The sequence below is a fragment of the Protopterus annectens genome, chromosome 2.part2 (genome assembly GCF_019279795.1).
Source record: "Protopterus annectens isolate FY-2018-M chromosome 2.part2, PAN1.0, whole genome shotgun sequence".
Taxonomy (NCBI): Eukaryota; Metazoa; Chordata; order Ceratodontiformes; family Protopteridae; genus Protopterus; species Protopterus annectens.
Genome location: NC_056730.1, coordinates 576,563,141 through 576,575,696, shown reverse-complemented (window position 1 = coordinate 576,575,696; position 12,556 = coordinate 576,563,141). Strand labels below are relative to the sequence as shown.

General features: G+C 40.9%; 1 protein-coding gene across 1 annotated transcript in view; it reads left to right on the top strand.

Moving 5' to 3' along the window:
* The window catches only part of DLST (dihydrolipoamide S-succinyltransferase), a 1,212,631-nt gene that overhangs the window by 1,021,245 nt on the left and 178,830 nt on the right, over positions 1–12,556 (top strand). The gene's annotated exons all lie outside the window — the stretch shown is intronic.

Sequence of the window (12,556 nt, the reverse complement as noted above, 5' to 3'; positions counted from 1 at the left end):
GTGGATCATGGATTTGGTTCATGTTCTCCACAACTCATCCTTAAAGCCCATTTTTCTCAGAAGATTGAATGCTTTGGGCACCTGATGCTTTGATAGCATGTGCTGACTGTATAGACATACTTGATCTGTGAGATTGCCAGTTGTTTCTATTACTTTCAGATTTTTGATCTCAGTCGTGGTACACATTGGTGAAAACTTTCCATGTTAGGTACCTAACAATAAGTCTTCTATGTGCCCATCAGATAAGCTGTGCCGCATCCCTGTGTTGTCTTTGTTACCTTGGAAAGAAGCATGATGTAATGCAGTACTGTAAATGCAAGCAGCTAAACACATCCACCCACATATGTCCAAGAAAGAAGCATGATGTAATGCAGTACTGTAAATGCAAGCAGCTAAACACATCCACCCACATATGTCCAAGAAAGAAGCATGATATAATGCAGTACTGTAAATGCAAGCAGCTAAACACATCCACCTACAGATGTCCAATAAAGAAGCATGATGTAATGCAGTACTGTAAATGCAAGCAGCTAAACACATCCACCCACAGATGTCCAAGAAAGAAGCATGATGTAATGCAGTACTGTAAATGCAAGCAGCTAAACACATCCACCCACAGATGTCCAAGAAAGAAGCATGATGTAATGCAGTACTGTAAATGCAAGCAGCTAGACACATCCACCCACAGATGTCCAAGAAAGAAACGCTTAGTGCTGTATATACTCCAGGGAAGGCACCGGTAGCTGATTATTCATCCAGCACTAATCAATAGAAGGGTCCCATGCACATCCCGTAGTTAAGGGTAGGCCATTGTCTACCCCCTCCTAGGGATGAACTAGTTTCAAAAATTTTCTAGCTGGATTCATGAAATATTACTGAAGTGTCAACTCAGTGATTAATCTATACCCCCCTCCCCCGATCCCTTAAAAGACCAGCATTTTTTGTAGGGAGGCTGTGCCCCCTGCAACCCCCCCACACACACACACTTACATACATGAAGGAATGTAGCCCTAACCACACTTAGTTATGTGCAACAATTCCAGGGATGCACAGTCACTGAAGAAAGAGGCAGTATTCATTGGATGGTGGTTTCACCAAGCTGAAGCCACAGTCAGTTTTTGTTACTGTCTGCTCTCTGCAGTTTTTGAGCTCACTGTCGAATAGTGAAGGTCGTAGCTTGCTTCCCCCTTTTCTCAGCAGGTAATGAGAGGCATGGAGGAGGCATACCCCTCCAGTTCCTCCTTTTAATGGCATAGAGTGCCAAATCTGCAAGTGCAGAGAGTATGGGATGCCTTCCAAAGGAGAGAGCATGTAAGTGTAAGAGATGCTTTCATCCAGGTTTTGAAAGTGGATACCATACAGGTAGTGTCAGACAAATGTTAGTGATGATAACATCGGGGGGGGGCTGCACATGATCCTACACCTTCTGCAAGGTAGCCATGGCTGCTTGGCATCTGTCCCTACAGTACATATTATGAATCAAGGTGGTCTACTTACCCTCTCAGGACAATACTGTCATGAATCAACTGAAGACAGACCCTTAAGAATGGATGTTACGCAGGAATGTCTTCCTGTCACCAGTGCACAGGTGAAGTGGACCTTGTATTGGCCTCTTTGCAACCCCAAGCTACAAGTAGCTGAAACAGTTGTGCTCGAGCTCCTTCAAGGTAAGTTTGGGCAATGTGTGCTTTCTTCATAAACCAGACAAATCTCTTTCTCTGTGCTTTCATGTATAATTTATTCATATACCACACACGTCTGTTTTTGTATATTTTAATGGATGCTTTGTTCATATACCAGACAAGTTTGTTTCTATATGCTTTCTTCATAAACTAGACAAGTCTGTTTCTATATGCTTTCATGTATGTTTTCTTTATAAACCAGACAGGTCTGTTTCTGTATGCTCTCCATCTGATCCTACGGCTCCTCAGGATGATCCAGAAAATGAGGGGAGAAAAGGCCAATATAATACTGTTAGCACTGATTCTCCCTGTTCATTGAAATGACTTGGGGGGGGGGGGGTTAAAGTGCTATCTACTTTGGTGAACCTTCTCACTCAGTACCAGAGATCTTTCTCTGATGACATTTCAGTTCATTTCTTGGATGGTTTCATCCTGATGCCATTCAGGCACCAGTATTCAAGGGAGGTACTGAACATTATTAAGGAGGCTAGGAAACCAGCCACAGGGAAATCCTTCATATCAGGTAGAAGAGGTTTTTGACAGGCAAAGAATCAGGACCCAAAGTCAGTAATAAGGCCTGGTTACTGGAGTATCTGAGTAATCTGCTTCCAGCTTTGTTTACAGATCTGTTAAAAGTTCACCTGTCTGCCATTTCAAACTATCTGCTATATGATCTGCTGTTAGCCAGTGTTGGATCGGTGCAAGTGTTCCTGAAAAGGAGTTCAGCACCTGTGACCACCCAAGAAGAGAGCTGTCCCATGCTGGATCTTTTCACTGCATTCTGGGAAATCATATTGTAGCCTCTTTCAGCCAGCTATATCAGACCTCATAAAATATTTGGGAGCATATCAAGTCACTGAATGCAGTTTCTCCGATTTGTTTTTCAGGGTTTTTTTGTGTTCACCAAAACTACTTTTGCGCACCCTTCAAGGATTTTTTTTTCAGGGGAGCAAGCCCTCCTGCACTCCTCCCCCATACCCTCTGAACTGAAATACCAACATTTATGGTCCTGCAACAGTGGAGAAACATGAAAACTCGACTGTCTGTGAAAATAGTTTCAGAGAATGTTCTTCAGTCTTTATTGCATTCGCCAAAAGTACATTTGGTAATTCAGCAGGAACGCAAATATTTAACCTGGAATACTCCTCCTCTTATGGCCATTGCCTCAACACCCTGCATGGCAAGCCGCAAAGTGGCATTTTAGTTTTCCATAAAGATAGGGTGAGCCTGAGAATAAACCCTTACTTTGTTTGACATTTGTTTACTGAGAAAGTTCAACTAAGCATAGAGCTCATTTTCTGCAGAGGCCCAGGAAGAAAAGTTCCAATAAGAAGACATTTAATGCATGTACAGTTATAGAACATTTATAATACAAGTGAGATTGCGAAACAGATGATACAAAGCAGTACAGTAATTTACATTTATAAGTATTTACAGTTGTTTTCTAGTAAGATATGTTAAACTTGCTAGTTCTACTCAGTTTGCAGTTTTGAGAGTTCTCATTTACAAGAGAGAGCTATGGTGTTCTCTTTAGGGGTAATCATTCATGAGATGGGTAAGGCCTATCTCTAGTCAAATGGGATAGGTTAATTCTAGGACAAGAAGGGAAATTGGCTATGCTTAAAATGGGGCCTGCAAAGTCAGCCATCCTAGTACTTACCTGTGAATATGAAGATAAGTCATTGCAAAAAATGGGATGGAAGCAATAAAAGAAAGAAGAGATAGTGGACAGCAGAAACGATAAGAAAAGTGATGGGAAGATGAGTAGAGAACAGAGAGAGAGAGTAGGAGGAGGGAGAGGATGATGTTTCAGCCTGGCATGATGCACGTACACAGCCAGGATCGGTTGTGAAAGTGTTTTACTGAGTGTTTAAACAGTGAAGTGCTACATGCCAGTCTTATGCCCATTGGGATGTTACTCCAAGCTTTGACGTCTGAGTTTGAATATCCAGTGAACTTTAGGGGCTTTATAAATTGTAAGACGGTTTTTCAGAGGAGTGAAGGAATAGTTAAGTAGGTAGTGATTGAGTAGATCTGAGAACAGGACCAGCTGAGGGGTTGTATATCATTTTGTGTGCCTGGAGCAAGTTGGGTAAATTTAAGATGGAAAGGAAGCATGAGCAAGTTTAAGGATTCGAGTGCAGTGCATTGATGGGACTGTTTGGATGATTTGACTGCAAACTCAGACACTTTATTATTAACAAAGTTCTAGTTTTAATGTTAGTGACTTGTAGTTTGGTTAGAATGCCTGAAGGACAGAGTAAGGAAGGAAGGCCATATGAGCTAGCAGGTGTAGTTGTAGAGGAGTTGATGAGAAATGTATTTGATCTATAAAACATTCCAAGTTTTTGGTGTATTTTCTTTGATTTATGGAATTTTGAATGTGTAAGTCAAATTTAAATTGTCAATTATTGCACCTAGTGGTTTGATATGGGAAATGACTCCTATAATGTTGATATTGACTACACAGTGAAATTGTCTTTGTTAGTGACTTATTGGAAAAAACATCAAGAAAAGCCTAGCCAAGCCAGAGTTTTTACTATGCGATTCCTTAAAAACCTTTTGCAAAAGAGGATTATTGGGATAAATGCAAGTGATTCCTTTAAGAACACCAGATGATTTGGCTATATGGAGATTCTGAATGCCCATGACTTATTTCTTGGCTTGGCTAGGTTTTTCTTTTTGCCAGTTGGATCAGTTGTGCGTCCTGTTTACTTTGTGCGTGAGAAAAATAAAAATAAGAGCAGCTTTTGTTGAGTAACACTTGTAGTTTGTTACCCAGTTTGCGGTGGAATTGAAGACGTCTTGTGTAATGGTTTGTAAATGGGAAAAAACTGCTGAACAAATAAGCGTGGCATTGTCTGCGTATTGCATCACAGAAGCATGTTGAGAAGATGTGTGAAGATTATTAATAAATATATTGGAGAGAAGGGGACCAATGTTAGAGCCTCGAAGGGACCCCAGTATTCACTGGGAGAAAACAAAGACATTTAACTGACTGGCAGTGGTTATATAGCCAGTAAACTAGTTAAGATTAGAGATGAGCAGATCTAAGGCAGCCATTTTTGATAGTAGTTTGGAACTGGAGACAGTATTGTAAGCTTTGGATAGGTCTGGAACGGAAGAGACTCATTTATTGTTATCCCTGGCCTTTACTGATGGTTTCTAGGGACGATACAAGGACAAGTGTTGTACTGTACGCTGGTCAGAAGCCGTGTTCAGTCCATGTCAATAGGTTATCCCTGGCCTTTACTGATGGTTTCTAGGGACGATACAAGGACAAGTGTTGTACTGTAAGCTGGTCAGAAGCCATGTTCAGTCAATGTCTGTAGGTTATCCCTGGCCTTTACTGATGGTTTCTAGGGAGGATACAAGGACAAGTTGTACTGTAAGCTGGTCAGAAGCCATGTTCAGTCAATGTCAATAGGTTATCCCTGGCCTTTACTGATGGTTTCTAGGGACGATACAAGGACAAGTGTTGTACTGTAAGCTGGTCAGAAGCCATGTTCAGTCAATGTCAATAGGTTATCCCTGCCCTTTACTGATGGTTTCTAGAGAGGATACAAGGACAAGTGTTGTACTGTAAGCTGGTCAGAAGCCATGTTCAGTCAATGTCAATAGGTTTGCCTGTAACAGTTGCTTGTGGATACATTTTCCCAATGTTTTAGAGAAAGGCGACAGTAAGGCCGTGGGTTTAAAGACAGTGGTTTAAAATGTCTTTCAGTAGAGTTAACTCCTTTATGTAGCAGTAGGCAAGGGCGCCCGCAGGCAGGTGCAAGGGGGTGCACTTGCACCCCCCTGGAATCTGCTGACTAGTTAATCTTTTCATTTAAAATTACAAAAAAGTTTTTTGGGCGTTCTTCTTTAAGAACGCCCTTCAAGTCCAGGCGCAGATGCTGACATCATCGCGCAGTGCACAGTTTGCGAGCGGAAACTGAAACACTTTACTTTAGCTGCGACTCAGACTTAACAGACGGGACGCTTGTCAGTGAGTAAGGTGTGTGTGTGTGTGTGTGTGTGTGTGTGTGTGTGTGTGTGTGTGTGTGTGTGTGTGTGTGTGTGTGTGTGTGTCTGGATATGGTCTGTGTTTCATTTAGATGTATGTAGTAGCAGAATATATGGCATTTCCAATAGAAAGTTTTCTTAAGAAATTATTAAAACAGACTACACTTATTGCTTTCGGGACTTACTTTTGTTTTTTGTCTGGATAAAAGAGAATATTGTCTACGTCGTTTATATCTATGGCGAGGAAATTGAGATTCTCTCTTCTTTCTGTGAATCTGAATTTTAAGCATAGATTATTAAAAAATAATTCATTGGTAAAAAAATAAAAATGCCAATTATTACTATATTTTCATGTGTGACATTCAGTAAAAGAACTTAGAATTTGTAAGTTCAGAATTTAGCATAAAGTACTTTTTCTTGTTAATAGCTTAACTTTCCCTTGTACTTGTTCAGTTCCTCAGAAAATCTACGGTTTCTGTATTTTTGTGTCCTTGCAAAGCCAGTAGTGCATTGATGCAGCGGTAGCATTGTTGCCTGACAGCTACATGTTCTCTGGTTTGATTCTTGGCTGGGGTGTCTTACCTTCTGTGTGGAGTCTGTATGCCCTCCCTGTTTTTGTTTCCTCCCATCTTACAAAGACGTGTCTGTCTGGAGTGTTTCTCCCTGGGCCTCTGCTAAAAATTAGTTTTTGTTCCAAGTCAGACTTTCCTGGTTAACAAATGTTAAAAATGACACACATTTAAATATCAGACTTTATATTCTTCAGAAAGTGCATGGTAACACAAAAGCTTTTATTCTAGCAATTTTCTAAGTGTATAAGATGAATATTTGAAATTTGTCCCTATTTTTGGGACTGCATTCCCCCATTATTGGCTTCATCCAGGTTTTGTGCTAAGGCTGAGAGCTATGGTAAGAACTGAATATGTTTGGGGGCTATATCCCCCCATTACTGGCTTTGTCCGGGTGTTTTTTGCTAAGAGGTTGAGAGCTATGGTGAGGACTGAATTCACTGAATGTTTGGGGGCTTTATTCACCCATTATTGGCTTTTTCAGGTGTTTTGTGCTAAGAGGTTGACAGCTGTGCTATGGTGAGAACTGAATTCACTAAATGGTAGCCATTTAAGTTTCCATCTTCCTCTTTCACAAAACAACTGATTTAGCTTAGTGGTATGTTGCTCTGACTGTTTTGCATAGGGTCCCCTGGGTTCAAGACGTGGCAGTGAAATGTATGGTGGTAACGCAGCATTTTATTCTAGCAACTTTCCAGCATTATACAAGCAATGTTTAAAATGTGTCCCTGGTTTTTGCCCCCCCCCCCCAATAAATTTTGGCTTTTTCCAGATTTCTTGTGCTGCAAAGTTCAGAGATACAGCTGAGTGTCGAGTAGGTTTTACAAGGAGCTGAGAGCTGCAGGGGAACAAAAGTTTAGTGCTGCTTATGCTTGGTCTGCTTGCATTGTTAATAGCACAACAGGTAGCGTACTTGCTTTCAATGCTGAAGGCTGTGGGTTCTACTCCCACAGTAGGTAGATGCATTGCTGATACTGTACTGTGTTGTAAAGGGGGTGGATGCTGCAGTCCTTTTTGGCAAAGATACGTAGTAACTATGAACCTGTTATCAGTTTGCTATCCATTCCCTATTGCGGTATTACTAGCTTATCATTTTTTTAATGCATGCAACATAGGCAATTTATTCTTCAAGGGCAACAGGCACTTTATTGTAGATGAAACAATGACATATAAAGTTGTTTGTTAGCAGCAACCTCTTTATTAGTTACAGATTTCTTTAATGTGGATTTTACTACTTCAGAGATTGTGCATATTTACTGATACTGGTGGACTATAGAAGGTTCAGTAGACTTTTTATGATGGAAATGTTCTGAATTGGGCAGTTTTGTCATTGGTGTATGCATTTTGTTTCATTGTTTGCTGGAAAAATGTTCAAAACCATAAACTTAAAATGTCCTCTAATAACTGTACTGTATTGTACAAGGAATATAATGTAATACAGTCAGGAAGGTGTATCAAAGAGCATGTGTATGTTTCATGTTCAAGGGGCCTATGATTTTGAAAACAGCCCAGAGTTGATCTTTATCTGCCACTGGCAAAATGTATTTTCTTTGAATGTGGGTTTCAATGCTGTTTCAATGCATGTGAGTTTCAAGGGCAGAGAAGTTTTAATGCTAAGTCTATTTTCATTGTGAGACTGCATTGTTTTGTTTAACAGATATCTATTAGGGTTTGTGCTGTAAAATGCAAAATAAAGCTTTCAAATGAAATCTAAATCATTACAGAAGTAAAGCAGTATGCACATTACAGTGTTTATGGTAAATGGGGCAAAATAACCAAGGAATGGGACATTGGAATGGCTGCAGGAGGGAGGCTCCATTCCATCATGATTTTGTGAGGGGGGGGGGAAGGGTAGCAAACTCAGACAGCCCCGGTTGAACTATACCTCTTAGTTCACCATATTTTTGCAGAATTAATGGATATTTGCTTCTTATTTTTGGTTTGTTCCTCAAAAAATTTGTGGTTTTCTAGCAAATCATTTAGGAATGAAGTCACTAAATGACAGACATTGAGTTTCAGACGTCATAACCTTCAGAAAAATGCATGCTAATGCAAGACCTGTTATTTTATCAACTGTCTTAAGTTTATACAAGAGCAATTTTCAGTAGTGTTTGTATGTTCCCCAAATATATTTGGCCTTGTTCATATTTCCTGCATTAAGAGGTTGAGAGGTATGTGCAAATTGCTTTGTAGAATTCAGAATATCCAAACATCTCTATTGTCCCCAATTTTGGCTCAAAATGTTGCTCTCCCCTAATAATCCCTCCTCACAATGGCAATTTTGGAAGAAAACGTGGAGGGTTTACAATTATATATAACTGTAATGATCAGAGTTATAGATTACTTTTATTTCAGAAATGCATGTAGATGCTCTTATTTTGTTAGCTGCTCCAGTTAACAGTGTTAATATTAAAAAGGTGTCCCTTTTTTGACAGGTTCCCAGCTGTATTGTGTGGCAACTTTATATTTTTGCATCACATTTTTGGTCTGTTTTTCATAAAATTGTGGTTTTCTGGCAAATTAGTGGCAAATCATTAAAGACTGAAGTTAGAAAATAATGGCAGACATTTGAGTTTCAGATTTCATACCTTCAGAAAATTCATACTAATGCAAGACCTGCTACTGTTCTATTATCTAAGTTAATAAGAGCAATATTTAAAAATTGTCCTTATTTTTGGACCTGTGTCCCACTTCTGTGTATGGCTTTGTCCAGATTTCTTGCTCTGAAGTTGAGAGGTATGAGTGTCAGAGCCATCACCATCAGCCAGAGACATTTCAAATTGTGACATACTTGTTGCACCCCACCCCCCATTGTAGTGGCTCTGGATGTGTCCAAGGAAGAGAAGGAGCAGTTATGCAGTGTAAGTGTGCAGAGTATTCCCCCATCCAAGGTAGACCACAAGTGCGACCGTGGCTTTTCATCTGTCCTTGATTTTGCGGAATGTTCTGATTTTCTGTCATATTTTTATACTGTTGATTTATGCTTCTTATTATTCAGGAAATGCATGCTGTCACAGTGCCCTGTTACTCTGTTTAAGTAGCAGTGATTTAATGACCATCAGCTAAGCTTGTCGGAGATTGTAAGATGCAAGTAAGCTTTAATAAGCATACTGTTAAAGAATTACCAGCATTGAAAGCCTTTACGTTGTTGCCATGCCAAGAATATTTACATAACTAGATAATGTATAAGCCTTGGGTATTGAAATGCATATGACAGTATTTGTAATAAAAGGACAGGATTACAGTATTTTCAGAAGTTCATTACATTTGTTGGAGACTTGCAGTCATCTTTTGTTGGAGACTTGCAGTCATCTTTGCAGGCTTACCCGTAAACTAAACAGAATGCCAATCTATCATGTTCGGTCCATAACTTGTGCAGGAATCCTTTAAGCAATTTATCTTGAGCTTGTTTCTTGCTTGCTGTTCATTTTTTACTTTGATCATGTCTTCCCCATGAACCAAGTAGATAGTTGTGTCAAGCAGTAGGTCTTTTTTGGATAATAAACAAATATTGTCTGTATAAGAAGGAGGTTGCATACCCCACAGCTGTCCAGGTATTTGCAGAATGTCCAGACTTTTTGCCCCATATTCTTCCTTAAAAGGATTGAAGTTGCTAAATAATGACAGACATTTGAGTTTTAGATGTCATATCCTATAGAAAAATGCATACTAACATCATCATCATCTTCTTTTGGTCACCACAGCGGATCATCTGTTTCCATTTCTTCCTGTCCTCTGCATCTTGCTTTGTCACACTAACCACCTGCATGTCCTCTCTCACCACATCCATAAACCTTATCTTAGGCCCTCCTCTTTTCCTGTTACCTGGTAGCTTCATCCTTAGCATCTTTTTCCCAATATACTCAGCATCCCTCCTCAGCACATGTCCAAACCAATGTAATCTTGCCTCTCTGGCTTTGTCTCCAAACCTTCCAACCTGGGCTGACCATCTAATATACTTATTCCTAATCCTGTCCACCCTCATCACACCCAGTGCAAATCTTAACATCTTTAACTCTGCCACATCCAGCTCAAACTCCTTCCTTTTTGTCAGTGCCACTGTCTCCAACCCATATAACATAGCTGGTCTCACTACCCTCTTGTAGACCTTCCCTTTCACTCTTACTGGTACTCGTCTGTCACAAATTACTCCTGACACTCTTCTCCACCCACTCCATCCTGTCTGTACTCTCTTCTTCACCTCTCTTCCACACTCACCGTTACTCTGAACTATTGATCCGAAGTATTTAAACTCATCCACCTTCGTCACCTCTACTCCTTGCATCCTCACCATTCCTCTATCCTCCCTCTCATTCACACACATATATTCTGTCTTAGTCCTGCTGACCTTCATTCCTCTTCTCTCTAGAGCATATCTCCCTCTCTCCAGGTTCTCCTCCACCTGTCCCCTACTCTCACTACAGATCACAATGTCCTCTGCAAACATCATAGTCCACGGGGACTCCTGTCTGATCTCATCTGTCAACCTGTCCATCACCATTGCAAATAAGAAAGGGCTCAGAGCTGATCCTTGATGTAACCCCACCTCCACCTTAAACGCATCTGTCACTCCCACCGCAGACCTCACCGCTGTCACACTACCCTCGTACATATCCTGTACCACTCTTACATACTTCTCTGACACTCCTGACGTCCTCATACAGTACCAAAACTCCTATCTAGGCACCCTGTCATATGCTTTCTCTAAGTCTACAAAAACACAATGCAACTCCTTCTGACCTTCTCTGTACTTCTCCATCAACACTCTCAGAGCAAACATCGCATCTGTAGTTCTTTTTCCCGGCATGAGACCATACTGCTGATCACTAATCATCATGTCCCTTCTTAACCTAGCTTCCACTACTCTTTCCCATAACTTCATGCTGTGACTGATCAATTTAATCCCTCTGTAGTTACTACAGATCTGCAGATCACCCTTATTCTTAAAAATCAGTACCAAAACACTTTCTCCATTCCTCAGGCATCCTCTCGCTTTCCAAGATTTCATTAAACAATCTAGTTAAAAACTCCACTGCCATTTCACATAAACACCTCCATGCATCCACAGGTATGTCATCTGGACCAACAGCCTTTCCATTCTTCATCCTCTACATAGCTATCCTTACTTCCTCCTTGCTAATCCATTGTACTTCATGATTCACTATCCCCACATCATCCAACCTTCTCTCCCTCTCATTCTCTTCATTCATCAACCCCTCAAAGTACTCTTTCCATCTCCTCAACACAGTCTCCTCACTTGTGGGTACGTTTCCCTCATTATCCTTTATCACCTTTACCTGCTGCACATCTTTCCTAGCTCGGTCCCTCTGTCTAGCCAATTGGTAAAGGTCCTTTTCTCCCTCCTTAGTGTCCAACCTTTCATACAACTCTTCATACGCCTTATCCTTAGCCTTCGCCACCTCTCTCTTTGCCATGCACCTCATCTCCTTATACTTCTGTCTACATTCTTCATCTCTCTGACAATCTCACTTCTTCTTTGCCAACCTCTTTCTCTGTATACTCTCCTGTACTTCCTCATTCCACCACCATGTCTCCTTATCGTCTTTCCTCTGTCCAGATGTCATACCAAGCACTTTTCTAGCCATCTCCCTTACTAGCTCTGCTGTAGTTACCCAGCTATTTGGTAACTCTTCACTGCCACCCAGTGCCTATCTTAACTCAACCCTGAACTCCACCTCACAATTACCCTTTTTCAATTTCCACCATTTGATCCTTGGTGCTGCCCTCACACTCCTCCTCCTCTTCTTGATCACCAACGTCATCCTACAAACCACCATCCTATGCTGCCTAACTACACTTTCCCCGGTCACCACTTTACAGTCTCCAATCTCCTTCAAACTGGCCCTCCTACATAAGATATAATCCACCTGTGTGCATCTTCCTCCACTCTTGTATGTCACCCCATGCTCCTCCCTCTTGTTAAAATACGTATTCACCACAGCTATGTCCATCCTTTTCTCAAAATCCACTACCATCTGACCTTCTGCATTCCTTTGTTTAACACCATACCTACCCATCACTTCGTCATCCACTCCTCTGCTCCCTTCACCAACATGCCCATTGAAATCTGCTCCAATCACCACTCTCTCACCCTTGGGTACAGTCATCACTACTTCATCCAACTCACTCCAACATTTTTCTTTCTCATCCATCGCACACCCAACTTGTGGAGCATATGCACTAACAACATTCATCATTACACCATCAATTTCCAGCTTCATAAACATCACTCTATCCGACACTCTTTTCAACTCCAAAACACTCTTAGCATACTGTTCC